Consider the following 22,500-nt stretch of genomic DNA (forward strand, 5'->3'; position numbering starts at 1 on the left):
TCTAAAATAGTGCACGATATAGGGGATAGGGTGTCATTTGAGACACATAGAGTAAGTCTTTATTCTACGCCCTGTTCCAATCATCAGATCAAGCATCAGTCCAGATAAATTGCCAGTACATATAAAAATAGCATGTTCAATTGGACACAGAGCAGCGTGCCACCACACCAAAGGGCAGTGTGGCAGTAGACAACCCTTCTCTATACTCCATCCTCCCTCCACCTCCTTTCACCCTCCACCCTCCACCCTCCTCCTTCCTCCCACCCTCCTCCCTTCCCCTCCACCCTCCTCCCTCCACCCTCCTCCTTCCTCCCGCCCTCCTCCCTTCCCCTCCACCCTCCTCCCTCCACCCTCCTCCTTACTCCCGCCCTCCTCCCTCTCCACCCTCCTCCCTCTCCACTCCTCCCTCCACCCTCTACCCTCCTCCCTCTCTCTGCCCTCCTCCCTCCACCCTCTCTCTGCCCTTCTTCCTCCACCCTCCTCCTTCCTCCCGCACTCCTCCCTCCTCCATCCAACCACCTCCCTTCCTCCCAGCTCCACCCTCCCCTCTCCACCCTCCTCTCCTCCAATTCTCTCTCCTCTTTTTTAAACTAAATGAGTTTTGTTTCTCAGGAAGCAGTGTGCAGAGGAATCCTTTTGAAAAGGCTGGGTGGTGGAAGAAGACTGTCTTTTGTTCAGAGAAAAATGGAGGAGTATCACGGAAGACAAAGGAAGCTTCCACGGCGGTTGTTCCCGCTGAATTGAACGATCCTTTCCATTCATTCCGCTGGTTCCTTCTCGTTGGTTTTCCTTGTGCGTTGCAGTTGGTTGGGGCGTATACGCCAAACGCAAACCACTGTCTTCAGGGAGAAACGCTGATGGGGATTAGCAGCATTTTAGCAGGAATTTGGCAGGACTGAGGCTCTTTCAGGTCGAGTGGTGCCTGCACCAGAGGCGAACCTGACGCCACACGGCCAATTCACGAGAACAACTTTTTTAATTAAACACTTTCAAGGTTTTCTAATCCTCCTCCCTCCGTTCCCCCGCGGCCACGAGAGCAAAGGATTTTTTCCCTCTTTCTCCCTGTTCTTTTATTCGCTGGCCTTTCAGTGTGAGAATTAACTTGACTCTCATTTAGAAAGGCAAAGGCACAGAGATGGAGAGTTAAAGAGGCCTAGTTTTTAAAACCAGAAGCCAATCAGTTTGACTACAGTCGTGGCCAAAGGTTTTGAGAATGACACAAATATATATTTTCACAAAGTCTGCTGCCTCAGTTTGTATGATGGCAATTTGCATATACTCCAGAATGTTATGAAGAGTGATCAGATGAATTGCAATTAATTGCAAAGTCCCTCTTTGCCATGCAAATGAACTGAATCCCCCAAAAACATTTCCACTGCATTTCAGCCCTGCCACAAAAGGACCAGCTGACATCATGTCAGTGATTATCTCGTTAACACAGGTGTGAGTGTTGACAAGGACAAGGCTGGAGATCACTCTGTCATGCTGATTGAGTTTGAATAACAGCCTGGAAGCTTCAAAATGAGGGTGGTGCTTGGAAGCATTGTTCTTCCTCTGTCAACCATGGTTACCTGCAAGGAAATACGTGCCATCATCATTGCTTTGCACAAAAAGGGATTCACAGGCAAGGATATTGCTGCCAGTAAGATTGCACCTAAATCAACCATTTATCGGATCATCAACAACTTCAAGGAGAGCGGTTCAATTGTTGTGAAGAAGGCTTCAGGGCGCCCAAGAAAGTCCAGCATGCGCCGGGACCGTCTCCTAAAGATGATTCAGCTGTGGGATCAGGGCATCACCAGTACAGAGCTTGCTCAGGAATGGCAGCAGGCAGGTGTGAGTGCATCTGCACGCACATTGAGGTGAAGACTGTCAGGACCCGGTTACGAACCTGGGTCTCCGGAGTGAGAAACAGTCACTTAACCAACTGAGCCACGAATAGTCAGCAGAACCCAGAAGATGAGGCAGACACAGCAGTACTTAAGACGGTGTATTTAATAAAGTAAAAAGGAGAAGTCCTTCAATACAAAAATAGTAAATCCAAAAGATGGTAGGAATAGCACAAAAAAACCTTAAGAGATCCTCAAAAACAAAAACAGAACTCCACAAGAGCATCCACCGGAATCGACAAGAATACACAGAACACTAGGGCTGGGTGCTAACATACAAACACAGAGCACAGAACTGAGGGAAACTAAGGGTTTAAATACAATCAGGGGAAACGAGGCACAGGTGCAAATAATAATGGGGAACAAGGGAAAAAACATAAGGTCAAAAAGCACAATGATGGCATCTAGTGACCAAAACCCGGAACAACCCTGGCCAAATCCTGACAGAATCCCCCCCCTAGGAACGGCTCCTGACGTTCCTACCAGCTCTCTCAGGGTGGAGGGCCCTGAACTGACGAATGAGGTCAGGGTCCAGGATGTCTTTGGCAGGAACCCAGGAGCGCTCCTCGGGACCGTAGCCTTCCCAGTCCACCAGATACTGCCAGGACCGCTGCACCCGGCGGGAATCCAGTATCCGATGGACGGTATAAGCCGGCTGGCCTCCAATGACACGAGGCGGAGGGGGAGGTCTGTCTGCCGGGACAAGGGGAGAAAAAACAACAGGTTTTAACAATGAAATGTGAAATGTGGGATTAATCTTAAGGATCTGGGTAAGTGTAGGCGATAAGAAACTGGGTTAACTCTCCTGGCAACCTTGAAGGGACCGATGTATTTTTGGGACAGCTTGCGAGACTCCACCCGTAGAGGTAAGTCTCTTGTGGAGAGCCAGACTCTCTGGCCGGGGCGCAGGGTAGGCCCGGGACGGCGACGTCTGTTGGCTTGTTGTTGGTATCTCTGTGAGGAACGCATAAGATTAAGACGGGTCTTCCTCCACATAAGCCGACAGCGTCTGACGAACTTCAAGGCTGAAGGCACTCTGACTTCTGCCTCCTGGTCCGGGAACAATGGAGGAGCATAGCCAAACTGACACTCGTGCGGGGACATACCAGTGGAGGAGGAGCGCAAGGTGTTGTGCGCGTATTCGGCCCAAACAATAAAGGATGACCATGTGGACGGGTTGTCACGAGTCATACATCGGAGGGTGGTTTCCAGCTCTTGATTCATCCTCTCTGTTTGGCCGTTGGACTCCGGATGGTACCCTGAAGATAGACTGGCAGAAGCCCCCATGAGTTGGCAGAAGGCCTTCCAAAACCTTGAGGCGAACTGGGGACCTCTGTCAGAAACCATATCTTGAGGAATGCCGAAGACTCGGAACACATGATTAATTACCAACTCAGCCGTTTCCTTGGCAGAAGGTAACTTAGTCAGAGGGACGAACCTGGCCGCCTTTGAAAACCTGTCGATTATGACTAGGATAGTAGTATTGCCATGGGATGGAGGAAGTCCAGTAATAAAGTCCAATGAGATATGGGACCAGGGTCTGTGGGGAACAGGTAAAGGGTGAAGGAGTCCTTGAGGGCGGAGGTGAGAAGATTTGCCCTGGCAGCACACGGGACAGGCATTGACGAAAGTGGCAACGTCTTCTCTTATGGTAGGCCACCAGAACTTACGCTGGATGAACTCCAAGGTGCGACCTACGCCCGGATGACAGGTGAGGCGAGAGGAGTGCCCCCACAGAAGGACCTGAGTCCTCACTGCCTTGGGGACAAACAACCGATTGGCAGGACCTCCTTTCGGGTCCGGTTCGCTAGCTTGAGCACGTCTCACGGTATCCTCAACTTGCCACGAGATCGGAGCCACAATCTTAGCAGCAGGAAGGACAGGCATGTCCGTGTCATCTCGAATGGCAGGAGCGTAGACTCGGGACAGGGCATCCGGTTTGAGATTCTTCGACCCGGGCCGATAGGTGAGGATAAACTGGAATCGATTGAAGAAAAGAGACCATCTAGCTTGTCTAGAGTTCAACCGCTTGGCCTGCTGGATATACTCCAGATTTTTGTGGTCCGTAAGCACTTGAAACGGGTGAGAAGCCCCCTCGAGCCAGTGTCTCCATTCCTTCAATGCCATCTTAACCGCTAGGAGTTCACAATCCCCCACATCGTAGTTCCTCTCAGTCGGGGTAAGCCGGTGTGAGAAGAAAGCGCACGGATGAAGCTTCTTGTCTTCACCCCTCTGAGACAGGACAGCTCCAACACCAACCTCTGATGCGTCTACCTCCACCACAAATGGTTCATCCGTAGTCGGTAGTATCAGGATGGGAGCAGAGAGAACGCGCTGCTTGAGTCCTTGGAAGGCCGTCTCAGCTTCTCTTCCCCACAAAAACCTTGCATTGCCACCCTTGGTTAAAGCTGAGAGAGGGGCTGCCACCAAGCTGAAGTTCTTGATGAACTTGCGGTAAAAGTTTGTGAAGCCCAGGAAACGCTGAACTTCCTTAACGGATTTGGGGGTGGGCCAATCCGCTACCGCCCCTACCTTCCTGGGGTCCATTTGGACTCGACCGGGTTCCACTACAAATCCCAGGAATTGTACTCGGGATGAATGGAATTCACATTTTTCCGGCTTAACGTACAGATGGCTGTCCAGGAGGCGTTTGAGTACTTGTCTGACATGCTTAGTGTGTTCTTGAAGGGAGCTCGAAAAGATGAGGATGTCATCCAAGTAAACGAACACAAATATGTTAAGCATATCCCTATGCACATCGTTTATGAGCGCTTGGAACACCGCTGGGGCGTTGGTGAGGCCGAAGGGCATCACCAAGTATTCATAGTGACCAGTAGGCGTGTTGAAAGCGGTCTTCCACTCGTCACCAGGTCTGATCCGCACAAGATGGTATGCGTTCCGCAGGTCAAGCTTAGTGAAAACAACTGCTTCCTGGAGCAGCTCGAAGGCTGTGGCCATAAGGGGTAGCGGGTAACGGTTACGGACGGTTATGGCATTGAGTCCCCGGTAGTCGATGCAAGGACGTAATCCACCGTCTTTCTTGGCCACAAAGAAAAACCCTGCTCCCGCCGGGGAGGTGGATGGACGCATGAGGCCTGCTTCCAGAGCGTCCTTGATGTAGGTATCCATAGCAGCTCGTTCGGGTGGAGATAGGGAAAAGATCCGACCACTGGGGGGGCAAGTGCCTGGAAACAGGTCGATGGGGCAATCGTAAGGTCTATGGGGTGGTAGCATGGTGGCCCTCTGTTTGCTAAACACCAGTTTGAGGTCATGGTAACACTCGGGAACTCGGGTCAGGTCGATGGATTCTAAAGACTCGGGAGTAGAACTCGGGGAATTCTGGAAAATACAAGTAGCTTGGCACGTAGGACCCCACTGCTTGATAGTGCCCACAGACCAGTCGATGTGAGGGTTATGGCTGTGAAGCCAGGGGTATCCAAGGACGAGAGGGAACTCGGAACAGGAGATCAAATGAAAGTTCATCAATTCCTGGTGTTGTGAAACTGAAAGTCGCAAGGAGGTAGTGACATGAGTGACAAGTCCAGATCCCAAAGGGCTTCCATCCAATGTAGTGACCCTCATGGGTTCACTTAGAGGTTCAGAGGGAACGCCATTCTCCTTCGCCCAGACACCATCCATGAAGTTACCTGCGGCTCCAGAGTCTACCAAGGCTTGAAGGTGAAGCTTGTGGTTGTCCCAGGAGAGGGTGACTGGAATGAGCAGACGGGAGTTGGACGGATGGGAGGAGGTTATGTTTCCCGTTACAGTTCCCCCGGTCTGTACGGGACAGAGCGTTTCCCTGGAGCCCGGGACACGTGGAACGGAAATGGCCCGGTTTGCCGCAATATAGACAGCGTCGCTCCCTCATCCGGCGGTCTCTCTCAGCCTGGGAGATGCGTCCAATCTGCATGGGTTCCGATGGAGCCAGCGAGGATAAAGGTGGGGACTCGGAGCTGGGACTGATAGGGGCTAGAGGTCTACGGTTGAGTTCTCTCTCTCTCAGACGCTGGTCAATGCGTGAGGCCAACTTGATCAGGGACTCGAGATTGTCCGGTGGTTCCCGAGTGGCCAGTTCATCTTGGATAGTGTCGGAAAGGCCTTTCAGAAAACACACCGTGAGCGCCTCGTTGTTCCAGCCACTTGCTGCTGCCACCGTGCGGAACTGGATGGCATAGTCCGTCACGCTGCGCCAACCTTGGTGGAGAGTCAGGAGCTGTTTGGCGGAGTCAGAACCACTGCTTGGGCCTTGAAACACTCGTTTGAATTCCTCAGCAAAGGCAGAGTAGCTGGCACAGCAGGAACTATGGGCATCCCACACAGCAGTAGCCCAGGCCAGGGCTTTTTCCGACAGCAGGGTGATGATATAAGCGATCTTAGACCGGTCGGTGGGAAACGACGAGGGTTGTAGCTCAAAGGAGAGAGAACATTGGGTGAGAAACCCTTTACAAGCACTTGGATCACCTGAGAACCGTTGGGGAGGTGGAAGACGAGGTTCAGCCAGGGGGTTAACTGCCATGGGTACGTGAATCTGAGGTACTGGGACGGGAACTGTTGCCGGGGTAAGACGATCAGATATTTGCTTAATGGAAGTCAGCATCTCCGACAGAAGATGAGAATGTCTAGCCATTAAGGCCTCTTGCTGAACCAGGGCGGCTTCGTGGTGTTGGACAGTCTCCTGGTGGTGGGACAGCATGGCAAAAGGTCCTGGGAACTGGCTGCCTCTGGGTTCATTTTTGGCTCTGTGTTTCTGTCAGGACCCGGTTACGAACCTGGGTCTCCGGAGTGAGAAACAGTCACTTAACCAACTGAGCCACGAATAGTCAGCAGAACCCAGAAGATGAGGCAGACACAGCAGTACTTAAGACGGTGTATTTAATAAAGTAAAAAGGAGAAGTCCTTCAATACAAAAATAGTAAATCCAAAAGATGGTAGGAATAGCACAAAAAAACCTTAAGAGATCCTCAAAAACAAAAACAGAACTCCACAAGAGCATCCACCGGAATCGACAAGAATACACAGAACACTAGGGCTGGGTGCTAACATACAAACACAGAGCACAGAACTGAGGGAAACTAAGGGTTTAAATACAATCAGGGGAAAAACGAGGCACAGGTGCAAATAATAATGGGGAACAAGGGAAAAAACACAAGGTCAAAAAGCACAATGGGGGCATCTAGTGACCAAAACCCGGAACAACCCTGGCCAAATCCTGACAAAGACTTTTGGAGGATGGCCTAGTGTCAAGAAGGGCAGCAAAGAAGCCACTTCTCTCCAGGAAAAACATCAGGGACAGACTGATATACTGCAAAAGGTACAGGGATTGGACTGCTGAGGACTGGGGTAAAGTCATTTTCTCTGATGAATCCCCTTTCTGATTGTTTGGGGCATCCGGAGAAAATATTGTCTGGGGAAGACAAGGTGAGTGCTACCATCAGTCCTGTGTCATGCCAACAGTAAAGCATCATCCTGAGACCATTCATGTGTGGGGTTGCTTCTCAGCCAAGGGAGTGGCTGAGAACACAGCCATGAATAAAGAATGGTACCAACTTCTCCCAACCATCCAGGAACAGTTTGATTACGAACAATGCCTTTTCCAGCATGATGCAGCACCTTGACATAAGGCAAAAGTGATAACTAAGTGGCTCGGGGAACAAAACAGATATTATGGGTCCATGGCCAGGAAACACCCCAGTTCTGAATCCCATTGAGAACTTATGGTCAATCCTCAAGAGGCGGGTGGACAAACAAAAACCCACAAATTCTGACTCCAAGCATTGATTATGCAGGAATGGGCTGCCATCAGTCAGGATGTGGCCCAGAAGTTAATTAACAGCATGCCAGGGTGGATTGCAGAGGTCTTGAAACAGAAGGGTCAACACTGCACATACTGACTCTTTGCATCAACTTCACGTATTTGTCACTTATGAAATATTTGTAATTATACTTCAGTATTCCATAGTAACATGTGACAAAAATATCTAAAGACACTGAAATTAATATTTGTGTCATTCTCAAAACTTTTGGCCACAACTGTATATAGCCATTAGCTATAGGAGGGCTACAGGAGAGCTATAGGAGGTTATAGGAGGCTACAGGAGGCTATAGGGGGGCTATAGGAGGGTTATAGGAGGCTACAGTAGGCTATAGGGGGGCTATAGGGGAGCTATAGGAGGTTATAGGAGGCTACAGGAGGCTATAGGAGGGCTACATGAGGGCTATAGGAGGGTTATAGGAGGCTACAGTAGGCTATAGGGGGGCTATAGGAGAGCTATAGGAGGTTATAGGAGGCTACAGGAGGCTATAGGAGGGCTACATGAGGGCTATAGGAGGGTTATAGGAGGCTACAGTAGGCTATAGGGGGGCTATAGGAGGGCTATAGGAGGCTACAGGAGGGCTATAGGAGGGCTACAGGAGGGCTATAGGAGGCTACAGTAGGCTATAGGAGGGTTATAGGAGGGTTATTGGAGGCTACAGGAGGGCTATAGGAGGGCTATAGGAGGCTACAGTAGGCTATAGGGGGGCTATAGGAGGGTTATTGGAGGCTACACGAGGCTATAGGAGGGCTACAGGAGGGAAACAGGAGGCTACAGGAGGGCTACAGGAGGGATACAGTAGGGCTACAGGAGGGCTACAGGAGGGATACAGTAGGGCTACAGGAGGTTATAGGAGGGCTACAGGAGGTTATAGGAGGCAACAGGAGGCTATAGGAGGTTATAGGAGGCTATAGGAGGGCTACAGGAGGCTACAGGAGGGCTACAGGAGGCTTAAGGAGGGCTATAGGAGGGCTACAAGAGGGCTATACCGGAGGCTTTAGGGGGCTACAGGAGGCTTAAGGAGGGCTATAGGAGGGCTACAGGAGGCTATAGGAGGTTATAGGAGGTTATAGGAGGCTACAGGAGGTTATAGGAGGCAACAGGAGGCTATAGGAGGTTATAGGAGGCTATAGGAGGGCTACAGGAGGCTACAGGAGGGCTACAGGAGGCTTAAGGAGGGCTACAGGAGGGCTATACCGGAGGCTTTAGGGGGTTATAGGAGGTTGTAGGAGGCTATAGGAGGGCTACAGGAGGCTTAAGGAGGGCTATAGGAGGGCTACAGGAGGGCTACAGGAGGCTATAGGAGGTTATAGGAGGTTATAGGAGGCTATAGGAGGGCTACAGGAGGCTATAGGAGGGCTACAGGGGGCTACAGGAGGTTATATGAGGTTATAGGAGGCTACAGGAGGGTTATATGAGGGTTATAGGAGGATATAGGAGGTTATAGGAGGGTTACAGGAGGCTATATGAGGTTATAGGAGGACTATAGGAGGTTATATGAGGACTATAGGAGTTTATATGAGGATATAGGAGGCTATAGGAAGCTATAGAAGGCTATAGGAGGTTATGGGAGGCTATAGGAGGTTATAGGAGGCTATATGAGGCTTTAGGAGGTTATGTGAGGGCTATAGGAGGCTATAGGAGGTAATAGGAGGCTATAGGAGGTTATGTGAGGCTATAGGAGGTTTTAGGAGGATATGGAAGGCCATATGAGGTTATAGGAGGCTATAGGATGTTATATGATATTATATGAGGCTATAGGAAGCTATAGGAGGCTATAGGAGGCTATAGGAGGCTATAGGAGGCTATAGGAAGGACAGATTTGCAGGGTTTGCATTTTGCATGCGAGCTCAATGAAGAGCAGCTAAAGCATTGGGAGGACAACACATACTGTTGAACACAAGTCAAGTACATGTCTGCAGTGCTCTGTCTACGAGGTGAGCCGATCGATCAAGACGTCATGTACCACCTCCTGCCTCCTGCCTCTCCACGTGATCACAGCTCGGTTCTCACAGAGGACGTCGTTATCCAGCTGCTTTTTACCCCCTCCTCCTCTTCATCTTCTTCAAAGTCTCAGCTGTGAGCTGTTTTTCCTGCCGACTTCAAACACCTCCTCCCACATAAAGCACACTGAGAGGAGAAATGGGCGTGATGGAGAAACACAGACACTGGTTCCCCCTGTGAGGACAGGCTAACCTGACACCAGACCCTGATTCCCCCTGTGGGGACAGGCTAACCTGACACCAGACCCTGATTCCCCCAGTGAGGACAGGCTAACCTGATACCAGACCCTGATTCCCCCTGTGGGGACAGGCTAACCTGATACCAGACCCTGATTCCCCCTGTGAGGACAGGCTAACCTGATACCAGACCCTGATTCCCCCTGTGAGGACAGGCTAACCTGATACCAGACCCTGATTCCCCCTGTGAGGACAGGCTAACCTGACACCAGACCCTGATTCCCTCTGTGAGGACAGGCTAACCTGATACCAGACCCTGATTCCCCCTGTGAGGACAGGCTAACCTGACACCAGACCCTGATTCTCCCTGTGAGGACAGGCTAACCTGACACCAGACCCTGATTCCCCCTGTGAGGACAGGCTAACCTGACACCAGACCCTGATTCCCCCTGTGAGGACAGGCTAACCTGACACCAGACCCTGATTCCCCCTGTGGGGACAGGCTAACCTGACACCAGACCCTGATTCCCCCAGTGAGGACAGGCTAACCTGATACCAGACCCTGATTCCCCCTGTGGGGACAGGCTAACCTGACACCAGAACCTGATTCCCCGTGTGGGGACAGGCTAACCTGACACCAGACCCTGATCCCCCCTGTGGGGACAGGCTAACCTGACACCAGACCCTGATTCCCCCTGTGAGGACAGGCTAACCTGACACCAGACCCTGATTCCCCCAGTGAGGACAGGCTAACCTGATACCAGACCCTGATTCCCCCTGTGGGGACAGGCTAACCTGACACCAGACCCTGATTCCCCCAGTGAGGACAGGCTAACCTGATACCAGACCCTGATTCCCCCTGTGGGGACAGGCTAACCTGACACCAGACCCTGATTCCCCCTGTGAGGACAGGCTAACCTGATACCAGACCCTGGTTCCCCCTGTGAGGACAGGCTAACCTGATACCAGACCCTGATTCCCCCAGTGAGGACAGGCTAACCTGACACCAGACCCTGATTCCCCCAGTGAGGACAGGCTAACCTGACACCAGACCCTGATTCCCCCAGTGGGGACAGGCTAACCTGATACCAGACCCTGATTCCCCCTGTGGGGACAGGCTAACCTGACACCAGACCCTGATTCCCCCAGTGAGGACAGGCTAACCTGATACCAGACCCTGATTCCCCCTGTGGGGACAGGCTAACCTGATACCAGACCCTGATTCCCCCTGTGAGGACAGGCTAACCTGACCCAGACCCTGATTCCCCTTGTGAGGACAGGCTAACCTGACACCAGACCCTGATTCCCCCTGTGGGACAGGCTAACCTGATACCAGACCCTGATTCCCCCTGTGAGGACAGGCTAACCTGACACCAGACCCTGATTCCCCCAGTGAGGACAGGCTAACCTGACACCAGACCCTGATTCCCCCTGTGAGGACAGGCTAACCTGATACCAGACCCTGATTCCCCCTGTGGGGACAGGCTAACCTGACACCAGACCCTGATTCCCCCAGTGAGGACAGGCTAACCTGACACCAGACCCTGATTCCCCCAGTGAGGACAGGCTAACCTGATACCAGACACTGATTCCCCCTGTGGGGACAGGCTAACCTGACACCAGACCCTGATTCCCCCTGTGGGGACAGGCTAACCTGACACCAGACCCTGATTCCCCCTGTGGGGACAGGCTAACCTGATACCAGACCCTGATTCCCCCGTGAGGACAGGCTAACCTGACACCAGACCCTGATTCCCCCTGTGGGGACAGGCTAACCTGACACCAGACCCTGATTCCCCCTGTGGGGACAGGCTAACCTGATACCAGACCCTGATTCCCCCTGTGAGGACAGGCTAACCTGACACCAGACCCTGATTCCCCCTGTGGGGACAGGCTAACCTGACACCAGACCCTGATTCCCCCAGTGAGGACAGGCTAACCTGATACCAGACCCTGATTCCCCCTGTGGGGACAGGCTAACCTGACACCAGACCCTGATTCCCCCTGTGGGGACAGGCTAACCTGACACCAGACCCTGATTCCCCCTGTGGGGACAGGCTAACCTGACACCAGACCCTGATTCCCCCTGTGAGGACAGGCTAACCTGACACCAGACCCTGATTCCCCCAGTGAGGACAGGCTAACCTGATACCAGACCCTGATTCCCCCTGTGGGGACAGGCTAACCTGACACCAGACCCTGATTCCCCCAGTGAGGACAGGCTAACCTGATACCAGACCCTGATTCCCCCTGTGGGGACAGGCTAACCTGACACCAGACCCTGATTCCCCCTGTGAAGACAGGCTAACCTGATACCAGACCCTGGTTCCCCCTGTGAGGACAGGCTAACCTGATACCAGACCCTGATTCCCCCTGTGAGGACAGGCTAACCTGATACCAGACCCTGATTCCCCCTGTGGGGACAGGCTAACCTGATACCAGACCCTGATTCCCCCTGTGAGGACAGGCTAACCTGACACCAGACCCTGATTCCCCCTGTGAGGACAGGCTAACCTGACACCAGACCCTGATTCCCCCTGTGAGGACAGGCTAACCTGACACCAGACCCTGATTCCCCCTGTGAGGACAGGCTAACCTGATACCAGACCCTGATTCCCCCTGTGAGGACAGGCTAACCTGACACCAGACCCTGATTCCCCCTGTGGGGACAGGCTAACCTGACACCAGACCCTGATTCCCCCTGTGGGGACAGGCTAACCTGACACCAGACCCTGATTCCCCCTGTGAGGACAGGCTAACCTGACACCAGACCCTGATTCCCCCAGTGAGGACAGGCTAACCTGACACCAGACCCTGATTCCCTCTGTGAGGACAGGCTAACCTGACACCAGACCCTGATTCCCCCTGTGGGGACAGGCTAACCTGATACCAGACCCTGATTCCCCCTGTGGGGACAGGCTAACCTGATACCAGACCCTGATTCCCCCTGTGGGGACAGGCTAACCTGATACCAGACCCTGGTTCCCCCTGTGAGGACAGGCTAACCTGACACCAGACCCTGATTCCCCCTGTGGGGACAGGCTAGCCTGACACCAGACCCTGATTCCCCCTGTGGGGACAGGCTAACCTGATACCAGACCCTGGTTCCCCCTGTGAGGACAGGCTAACCTGACACCAGACCCTGATTCCCCCTGTGAGGACAGGCTAACCTGACACCAGACCCTGATTCCCCCTGTGGGGACAGGCTAACCTGACACCAGACCCTGATTCCCCCTGTGGGGACAGGCTAACCTGACACCAGACCCTGATTCCCCCAGTGAGGACAGGCTAACCTGACACCAGACCCTGATTCCCCCTGTGAGGACAGGCTAACCTGACACCAGACCCTGATTCCCCCAGTGAGGACAGGCTAACCTGATACCGTAAGAGTCACATTTGTTTATTCACCCAGAATAAGCTCATTGTATTGTAATTCAGGGCATTTTCATTACTTCTTCCCAGCCAGGATATGGTGAGGAAGAGAGGACGACTACAAATAATTATTCTCTGTTAAGTGTCCAAAATGAAAATATCTACCTACAATTATTTGAATGAAACCCAACATACATTTAATACTGTTATGTCTGCCATCTCTCCATTCATTGGTCGATATCGCGCCAGCAGCACTGGTCAGGTCTTGTCATTCTGAGGATGTGATTGGTCAACTCACCCGTCATAGAGGTTGCAGGACGGCACACAGGAACGTCCTCGGCTAAAATAACGACAGGAGAGGCACTGGTTAGGCCCTGGACCCCAGCAACCATCTTCAGAACACAGCCGGTCACACACCATCCTCTGTTGGGCTGTGGAGCACACACACATATGAACACACACACAGATGAACACACACAGATGGACCCGAGAACACACACAAGTGCAAACAAATGAACAAACACGCACGCGTTTGTGCACGTGCGCACACACTCACACACAAACACACACATTAGGGACACAGCGATATTAAGTAGAAAATTACAAAGTTGTTCATGACAGCACAATAAGGTGAGAACATGGATGTAGTATTGGCAATATGTGCCAACGCATTGATGAAAGTAGCCTAAAGGGTAGTGTGTGTGTGTGTGTGTGTGTGTGTGTGTGTGTGTGTGTGTGTGTGTGTGTGTGTTGTGTGTGTGTGTGTGTGTGTGTGTGTGTGTGTGTGTGTGTGTGTGTGTGTGTGTGTGTGTGTGTGTGTGTGTGGTCACCAGTATTTCCCATACCTCTACCATTCTTTCTGCCCAGGCCTGTTACAACACTGTAAAACACTGTTTTAAACTTAAACAGTCAATAGACACTGCATCTGACGACACTCCCCACTGACCTCCACAAGCCCATCCACTTTCGTCATCGACTGCCCCAGTGAGTGACACATTCCCTGGGGTGAGCCGTCTGCCATGTCCCCCTGTCCCAATCTACTTCCACAGCTCCCCCTCCATTGTCTGGGCTGGTCGATGGCTGGATGCGAGACTAATGAAGAGGCCTCCTAACAGGTTTATTGATCCCACAGCACACCGCAAGACTCATTAACACGCTAATGACATCAACCACCGCTTGGCAGGAAGCCTCCACAACACGTCCTCCTTCATCTCTGTCTTTATCTTTCTCTTCATCTTCATCTCTCTCTCTCATCTCCTTCCTTCCTTCCTTCCTTCCTTCCTTCCTTCCTTCCTTCCTTCCTTCCTTCCTTCCTTCCTTCCTTCCTTCCTTCCTTCCTTCCTTCTCTTTCTCTCATCTCCCTCCCTCCCTTCCTTCCTTCCTTCCTTCTCTTTCTCTCATCTCCCTCCCTCCCTCCCTCCCTCCCTCCCTCCCTCCCTCCCTCCCTCCCTCCCTCCCTCCCTCCCTCCCTCCCTCCCTCCCTCCCTCCCTCCCTCCCATCCCTCCCTCCCTCCCTCCCTCTCATCCCCATCTCCCTCCCTCCCTCCCCCCTCCCTCCCTCCCTCCCTCCCTCCCTCCCTCCCTCCCTCTCTCTCTCTCTTTTCACTCTCTCATTGTCTGTCTTGTATCAGTGTGACATGTGTGTTGTTCACTCCCAGCCCCATCTCACAAGACCAATGTGTTAATCTGAGGATGCTGAGGTATCAAGCTGCTACCGTCCAGCCCGAGTTTCCAAGCTCTCCATAGACCAAGCACGGAGCCTTGTGGATACTAGCCTTTTGGAGCCCTGATGGACCCAAAATGGCTCTTGTTCTGGAACCACACAAAGTAAATCTCGCACAGGATCAAACTATGTGCTTGATTCAAAACAAGAGGTCTGAGTAATACAATCCCCTGACATGAATGCATGAGAGTCCCTCTACAGAAAATCACATAACCTGTCATTTCCCCAACACCTTACAACTCAGTAAGATCTTTCCCAGTAAGCACTTTGTTCAGCAGAGAGCTGAATCAGGGGTTTAGTGTCTGTAGGGGGCGGGGTCCCTAGAACGGAATGACACCATTGTGTTGAAAACTTGTGACTGTGTGGACTTAGTGCTTGTGTACATACCTGAATAAGTCAGCTCCTGCATCTCTGTGCATGTGTACATACCTGAATAAGTCAGCTCCTGCATCTCTGTGCATGTGTACATACCTGAATAAGTCAGCTCCTGCATCTCTGTGCATGTGTACATACCTGAATAAGTCAGCTCCTGCATCTCTGTGCGTGTGTACATACCTGAATAAGTCTGCTCCTGCATCTCTGTGCATGTGTACATACCTGAATAAGTCAGCTCCTGCATCTCTGTGCGTGTGTACATACCTGAATAAGTCTGCTCCTGCATCTCTGTGCATGTGTACATACCTGAATAAGTCTGCTCCTGCATCTCTGTGCATGTGTACATACCTGAATAAGTCAGCTCCTGCATCTCTGTGCATGTGTACATACCTGAATAAGTCAGCTCCTGCATCTCTGTGCATGTGTGTCTGTGCAATCAACAACAGGTGTGTGTGCATACCAACACATGTGCGACCAAATGTGTGTCACTCACTGCACTCGCTGGGGGCGCGGTTGTTGCGGATGAGCACCTTCTGGTTGCTGGTGCGGAACAGGCTTGTCCAGTTGACGGTGTTGTAGAAGCACAGGCGGCTGTTGTTGGTGATGTACACGTTGCCCGCACTGATCTCATCCAGAGACTGGAACTGGAGAGAGGAGATCCAACGCTGCTTCAGGATCAGCAGAGAGATCCCACTGTGTGTGAGAGGGAGAGAGAGAGAGAGAGAGAGAGAGAGAGAGAGAGAGAGAGAGAGAGAGAGAGAGAGGGGGAAGAGAGAGTGGAAGAGAGAGAGGGGGAGAGATAGAGAGTGAGAGAGAGAGAGTGGGGGAGAGAGAGAGAGTGAGAGGGAGAGAGAGAGAGAGGGGGGAGAGAGATAGGGAGAGTGAGAGAGAGAGAGCGACAGAGAGATAGAGGGGGGAGAAAGAGATAGAGAGAGGGAGAGAGAGAGGGGGGGGAGAAAGAGAGAGAGAGGGGGGAGAAAGAAAGAGAGAGAGAGGGAGAGAGAGAGAGAGAGAGAGAGAGAGAGAGAGAGAGAGAGAGAGAGAGAGAGAGAGAGAGAGAGAGGGAGAGAGAGAGAGAGAGGGAGAGAGAGAGAGATGGAGAGTGAGAGAAAGAGAGAGAGAGAGAAGGAGAGAGAGAAAGCTCTTTGTTTAACCATTCATGTTGTTAAAGAAAATATATATAGAACATGGATTAGCATCAATAGAAGAAATAGCATCATTAAAAGAGAGAAAGGGGTAGAGATAAAGGAGGAGAGAGAGAGAGAGAGCGAGAAACCAAGAGAGAGAAAGAGAGAATGAGATTGAAAATTGAATTGAGAGAGAGAGAGATAGAGAGAGAAAGTGAGAAGAAGAGCGAGAAGAATCAGAAGAAGATGCTGAAAGCTGAGGGTCATGAAAGGAAAATGAAGGAGAGAGTAGGCGGAGAGTTCAGCATTCAGCTCAAGACAGTTGACTCTATCACATGTGATTGAGCTGAGTTTGACAGTCCTCCTCCATGTACAGAGTGTACTACCAACTAATACATCATTTAGAAAACAAGACACTGCAACTCCTTTGACTGCTTTGACTCTGCGCCTCCCCTTGGATCTTGCTGTGATCAGCTAATGCAAAACAGTTATCAAAACAACATATTAATCAAAGGGTTGCTAGGAGCATCAAAGGGCCCTTTTGGAACCCGGGTTGTATGGGGCCCTTAGAAGAACATGACCCGGCTGATCATTAGTGCAGAGAACTTTACAGCGCAGAGAGAGAAGAACCAGAAGGAGTGAGGAGAGAGTGTGTGTGAGAGAGAGAGAGACAGGGAGAGAGAAAGAGACAGGGAGAGAGAGAGACGGAGAGAGAGAGAGAGAGAGAGAGAGACTGATAGAGAGGAATACAGAGGAAGAGAGAGAGAGAGAGAGACTGATAGAGAGGAAGAGAGAGGAAGAGAGAGAGAGAGACTGATAGAGAGATAGCGAGAGAGAGGAGAGAGAGAGACAGAGAGAGAGACTGATACAGAGGAAGAGAGAGGAAGAGAGAGAGAGAGAAATACTGATAGAGAGAGGAAGAGAGAGGAAGATTGAGAGAGAGAGAGAGATGGGGGAGAGAGAGAGAGACGGGGAAAGAGAGACGGGGGAGAGAGAGACGAGGAAAGAGAGAGACGGGGAGAGAGAGAGACGGGGAAAGAGAGACAGGGAGAGAGAGAGACAGGGAGAGAGAGAGACGGGGAAAGGGAGAGATGGGGAAAGAGAGAGACGGGGAGAGAGAGAGAGACGGGAGAGAGATAGACGGGGAGAGAGATAGACGGGGAGAGAGAGGGACGGGGAGAGAGAGACAGGGAGAGAGAGAGAGACGGGAGAGAGATAGACAGGGAGAGAGATAGACGGGGAGAGAGAGAGACAGGGAAAGAGAGAGACGGGGAAAGAGAGACGGGGAAAGAGAGAGACAGGGAGAGAGAGAGACGGGGAGAGAGAGACAGACAGAGAGAGAGATGGGGAGAGAGAGCGGGGGAGAGAGAGAGATGGGGAAAGAGAAAGAGACAGGGAAAGAGAGAGACGGGGAGAGAGAGAGACGGGGAAAGAGAGAGACGGGGAGAGAGAGAGATGGGGAGAGAGAGAGAGAGAGATGGGGAAAGAGAGAGAGAGACGGGGAAAGAGAGAGACGGGGAAAGAGAGAGACGGGGAGAGAGAGAGACGGGGAGAGAGAGAGAGATTGAGAGAGAGATGGGGAAAGAGAGAGAGAGACGGGGAAAGAGAGAGAGAGACGGGGAAAGAGAGAGACGGGGAAAGAGAGAGACGGGGAGAGAGAGAGACGGGGAGAGAGAGAGAGATTGAGAGAGAGAGATGGGGAGAGAGAGAGACTGGGAGAGAGAGAGATGGGGAGAGAGAGAGACTGGGAGAGAGAGAGACGGGGGAGAGAGTGAGACGGGGAAAGAAAGAGACGGGGAGAGAGAGAGACGGGGAGAGAGAGAGAGAGAGAGAGAGAGAGATGGGGAAAGAGCGAGAGAGACGGGGAGAGAGAGAGACGGGGAGAGAGAGAGACGGGGAAGAGAGAGACGGGGAAAGAGAGAGACGGGGAAAGAGAGAGATGGGGAGAGAGAGACGGGGAAAGAGAGAGACGGGGAGAGAGAGAGATGGGGAGAGAGATAGAGACGGGGAAAGAGAGAGACTGGGAAAGAGAGAGACGGGGAGAGAGAGAGACAGGGAGAGAGAGAGATGGGGAAAGAGAAAGAGAGACGGGGAGAGAGAGAGACGGGGAGAGAGATAGAGACGGGGAAAGAGAGAGATGGGGAAAGAGAGACGGGGAGAGAGAGAGACGGGGAGAGATAGAGACGGGGAAAGAGAGAGACGGGGAAAGAGAGAGACGGGGAGAGAGAGACAGGGAGAGAGAGAGACAGGGAGAGAGATAGAGACGGGGAAAGAGAGAGACAGGGAGAGAGAGAGAGAGACGTGGAGAGTAATAGAGACGGGGAAAGAGAGAGACGGGGAGAGAGAGAGACAGGGAGAGAGATAGAGACGGGGAAAGAGAGAGACAGGGAGAGAGAGAGACGGGGAGAGAGATAGAGACGAGGAAAGAGAGAGACAGGGAAAGAGAGAGACGGGGAAAGAGAGAGACGGGAGAGAGAGACGGGGGAGAGAGATAGAGAGAGATAGACGGGGAGAGAGAGAGATGGGGAAAGAGAAAGCGAGACGGGGAGAGAGAGAGAGACGGGGAGAGAGAGAGACGGGGAGAGAGATAGAGACGGGGAAAGAGAGAGATGGGGAAAGAGAGAGACGGGGAGAGAGAGAGACGGTGAGAGATAGAGACGGGGAAAGAGAGAGACGGGGAAAGAGAGAGACAGGGAGAGAGAGAGACAGGGAGAGAGAGAGATGGGGAAAGAGAAAGAGAGACGGGAGAGAGAGAGACGGGGAGAGAGAGAGAAAGGGAGAGAGAGAGACGGGGAGAGAGAGAGAGACGGGGAGAGAGAGAGAGACGGGGAGAGAGAGAGACAGGGAGAGAGAGAGGGAGAGCGAGAGACGGGAAAGAGAGAGAGAGAGGGAGAGCGAGAGACGGGGAAAGAGAGAGACAGGGAAAGAGAGAGGGAGAGTGAGAGACGGGGGAGAGAGAGAGACAGGGAAAGAGAGAGAGGGAGAGCGAGAGACGGGGGAGAGAGAGAGACGGGGAAAGAGAAAGAGACGGGTAAAGAGAGAGACGGGGAGAGAGAGAGACAGGGGAGAGAGAGACGGGGAGAGAGAGAGAGACGGGGAAAGAGAGAGACGGCGAAAGCGAGAGACGGGGAGAGAGAGAGAGACGGGGAAAGAGAGAGAGACGGGGAAAGAGAGAGAGATGGGGAAAGAGAGAGACGGGGAGAGAGAGAGAGATGGGGAAAGAGAGAGACGGGGAAAGAGAGAGAGATGGGGAGAGAGAGAGGTATGGGGTCTACTCACCAACCAAGAATTCACAAAATTGGAAAAACACCAAATTGAGACTCTGCATACAGAATTCTGCTAAAAGTATCCCCTGTGTACGATGTAAAACACAAAATAATGTATCATCAAATCACCAGAAAAGAGACGTTAAATTCTACAAACACCTAAAAGGAAGCGATTCCCAAACCTTCCATAACAAAGCCATCACCTACAGAGAGATGAACCTGGAGAAGAGTCCCCTAAGCAAGCTGGTCCTGGGGCTCTGTTCACAAACACAAACAGACCCCACAGACCCCCAGGACAGCAACACAATTAGACACAACCAAATCATGAGAAAACTAAATGATAATTACTTGACACATTGGAAAGAATTAACAAAAAAACTGAGCAAACTAGAACGCTATTTGGCCCTAAACAGAGAGTATACAGTGGCAGAATACCTGACCACTGTGACTGACCCAAACTTAAGGAAAGCTTTGACTATGTACAGACTCAGTGAGCATAGCCTTGCTATTGAGAAAGACCGCCGTAGGCAGACATGGCTCTCAATAGAAGACAGGCTATGTGCACACTGCCCACAAAATGAGGTGGAAACCGATCTGCACTTCCTAATCTCCTGCGCAATGTATGACCATATTAGAGACACATATTTCCCTCAGATTACACAGATCCACAAAGAATTTGAAAACAAACCCAAATTTGATAAACTCCCATATCTACTGGGTGAAATACCACAGTGTGACATCACAGCAGCAAGATTTGTGGCCTGCTGTCACATGAAAAGGGCAACCAGTGAAGAACAATCATCATTGCAAATACAACCTATATTTATGCTTATTTATTTTCCCTTTTATACTTAAACTATTTGCACATCGTTCCAACACAGTATATATACATAATATGACATTTGAAATGTCTTCATTCTTTTGGAGAGAGAGAGAGAGGGGAGAGTAGAGCAGAGGAATAAAGAGTAGGAACAGAAGAACAGAGAGGAGGAGGAAGAGGAGGAGGAAGACAAGGGCCAACACTAAACACTTCTGTGTTTCCCTGTGTGTGTGGAATGTCTATGTGAGATGCAAGTACTTGTCACGTGTGCTCCCTCTCTGGCCTCTTGGTCACCAGGCTGCTCATTATGGCGCACACCTGTCACCATCGTTACGAACACCTGCGCGTCATCACTCACCTGGACTCCGTCACCTCCTGATTACCTTCTCTATATCTGTCACTCCCTTTGGTTCCTTCCCCAGGCGTTATGGTTTCTGTTCCAGTGTTTAGTCTCTGTGTTGTTCCTGTTTCTTGTTTTTTTTAAATGTTGGGTTTATTTGTTCAAACACTCACTTCCTGAACTTGCTTCCCGCCTCTCAGCACACATCGTTATAGTCCTCCACTGTGTGATTGTTTTAAACCCCCATATTGGTGTATTTCAGGGAAAGCCAGCTAGATTCAGCCCGGAATATCATTCTCATAATTAATACACTGCAAATTGATCACAACTAAGCCCAAAAAGAGATTGTTTTTGAAAATAACAATTATTTCATATTTTGATTATATTGAGACTCCGTCACTTCTGTCTCTTTTATACCTGGTGGGAATACTTGGGGACAGATTCCCTAACTACATAGATTATTTTATACCTGGTGATTTTACGCTCCTTTTTGACGCAAAACTAAAATCATAAAATAATAACAATAAAATGTACTATATGGTAATGAATGAGTTGATTTCTGACTGTTACCTGTACAGTGATCTCCCACCGATGGTTGCCAGATTGGAGAAGACACCGAGGTCTGTCATGTTCTCTGGCCAGGACTGGATATTGAGGAACCCTAGAGGAGAAACGGCAACCCACAGACAAACACACACTGATTATAACAACTCATTAAGTTCAATGTCTTTATGGGCTTCTGATGCCGTATGAATGAAGATGACCAAAAGACTAGAATGTCTAGCACAGATGGGTGATCTTAATTTGATCACTCTTTTGTTGCCGAGAATTTTCATGCACGGCAGGAAATGCAAAATTGTAGTGTATTCAAGGTTCCAAAAGGATTTAAAAGTTTGTGATTTCCACTTGAAAATGTCAGAATTTATTTGCCTTAACGATAAATGTCTCAACTCCTACAAAAAATGTCCATTCATTTTAATCCATATAATCATTTACATTTCCTGTTGCCTGCTGAAGCAAACTGCCTCAAAGTAAGATCTTACATGTGTAATTATCCTGTCTGGGTCTGGGTTGGCGCCCCCCCCCCCTGGGTTGTGCCGTGGCAGAGATCTTTGTGGGCTATACCCAGCCTTGTCTCAGGATGGCAAGTTGGTGGTTGAAGATATCCCTCTAGTGGTGTGGGGGCTGTGCTTTGGCAAAGTGGGTGGGGTTATATCCTTCCTGTTTGGCCCTGTCCGGGGGTGTCCTCGGATGGGGCCACAGTGTCTCCTGACCCCTCTGTCTCAGCCTCCAGTATTTATGCTGCAGTAGTTTATGTGTCAGGGGGCTGGGGTCAGTTTGTTATATCTGGAGTACTTCTCCTGTCCTATTCGGTGTCCTGTGTGAATTTACGTATGCTCTCTCTAATTCTCTCTTTCTCTCTTTCTTTCTCTCTCTCAGAGGACGTGAGCCCAGGGACCATGCCCAGGAATACCTGACATGATGACTCCTTGCTGTCCCCAGTCCACCTGACCGTGCTGCTGCTCCAGTTTCAACTGTCCTGCCTTATTATTATTGGACCATGCTGCTCATTTATGAACATTTGAACATCTTGG

The 22,500-nt window shown here is 51.0% G+C and overlaps 1 pseudogene; it reads right to left on the minus strand.

Annotated features, from left to right (window-relative positions):
- Positions 1-22,500, minus strand: part of LOC135542930 (receptor tyrosine-protein kinase erbB-4-like) — a 279,082-nt pseudogene that overhangs the window by 106,782 nt on the left and 149,800 nt on the right.

The sequence above is a fragment of the Oncorhynchus masou genome, chromosome 7 (genome assembly GCF_036934945.1).
Source record: "Oncorhynchus masou masou isolate Uvic2021 chromosome 7, UVic_Omas_1.1, whole genome shotgun sequence".
In the NCBI taxonomy this organism is placed as follows: Eukaryota; Metazoa; Chordata; class Actinopteri; order Salmoniformes; family Salmonidae; genus Oncorhynchus; species Oncorhynchus masou.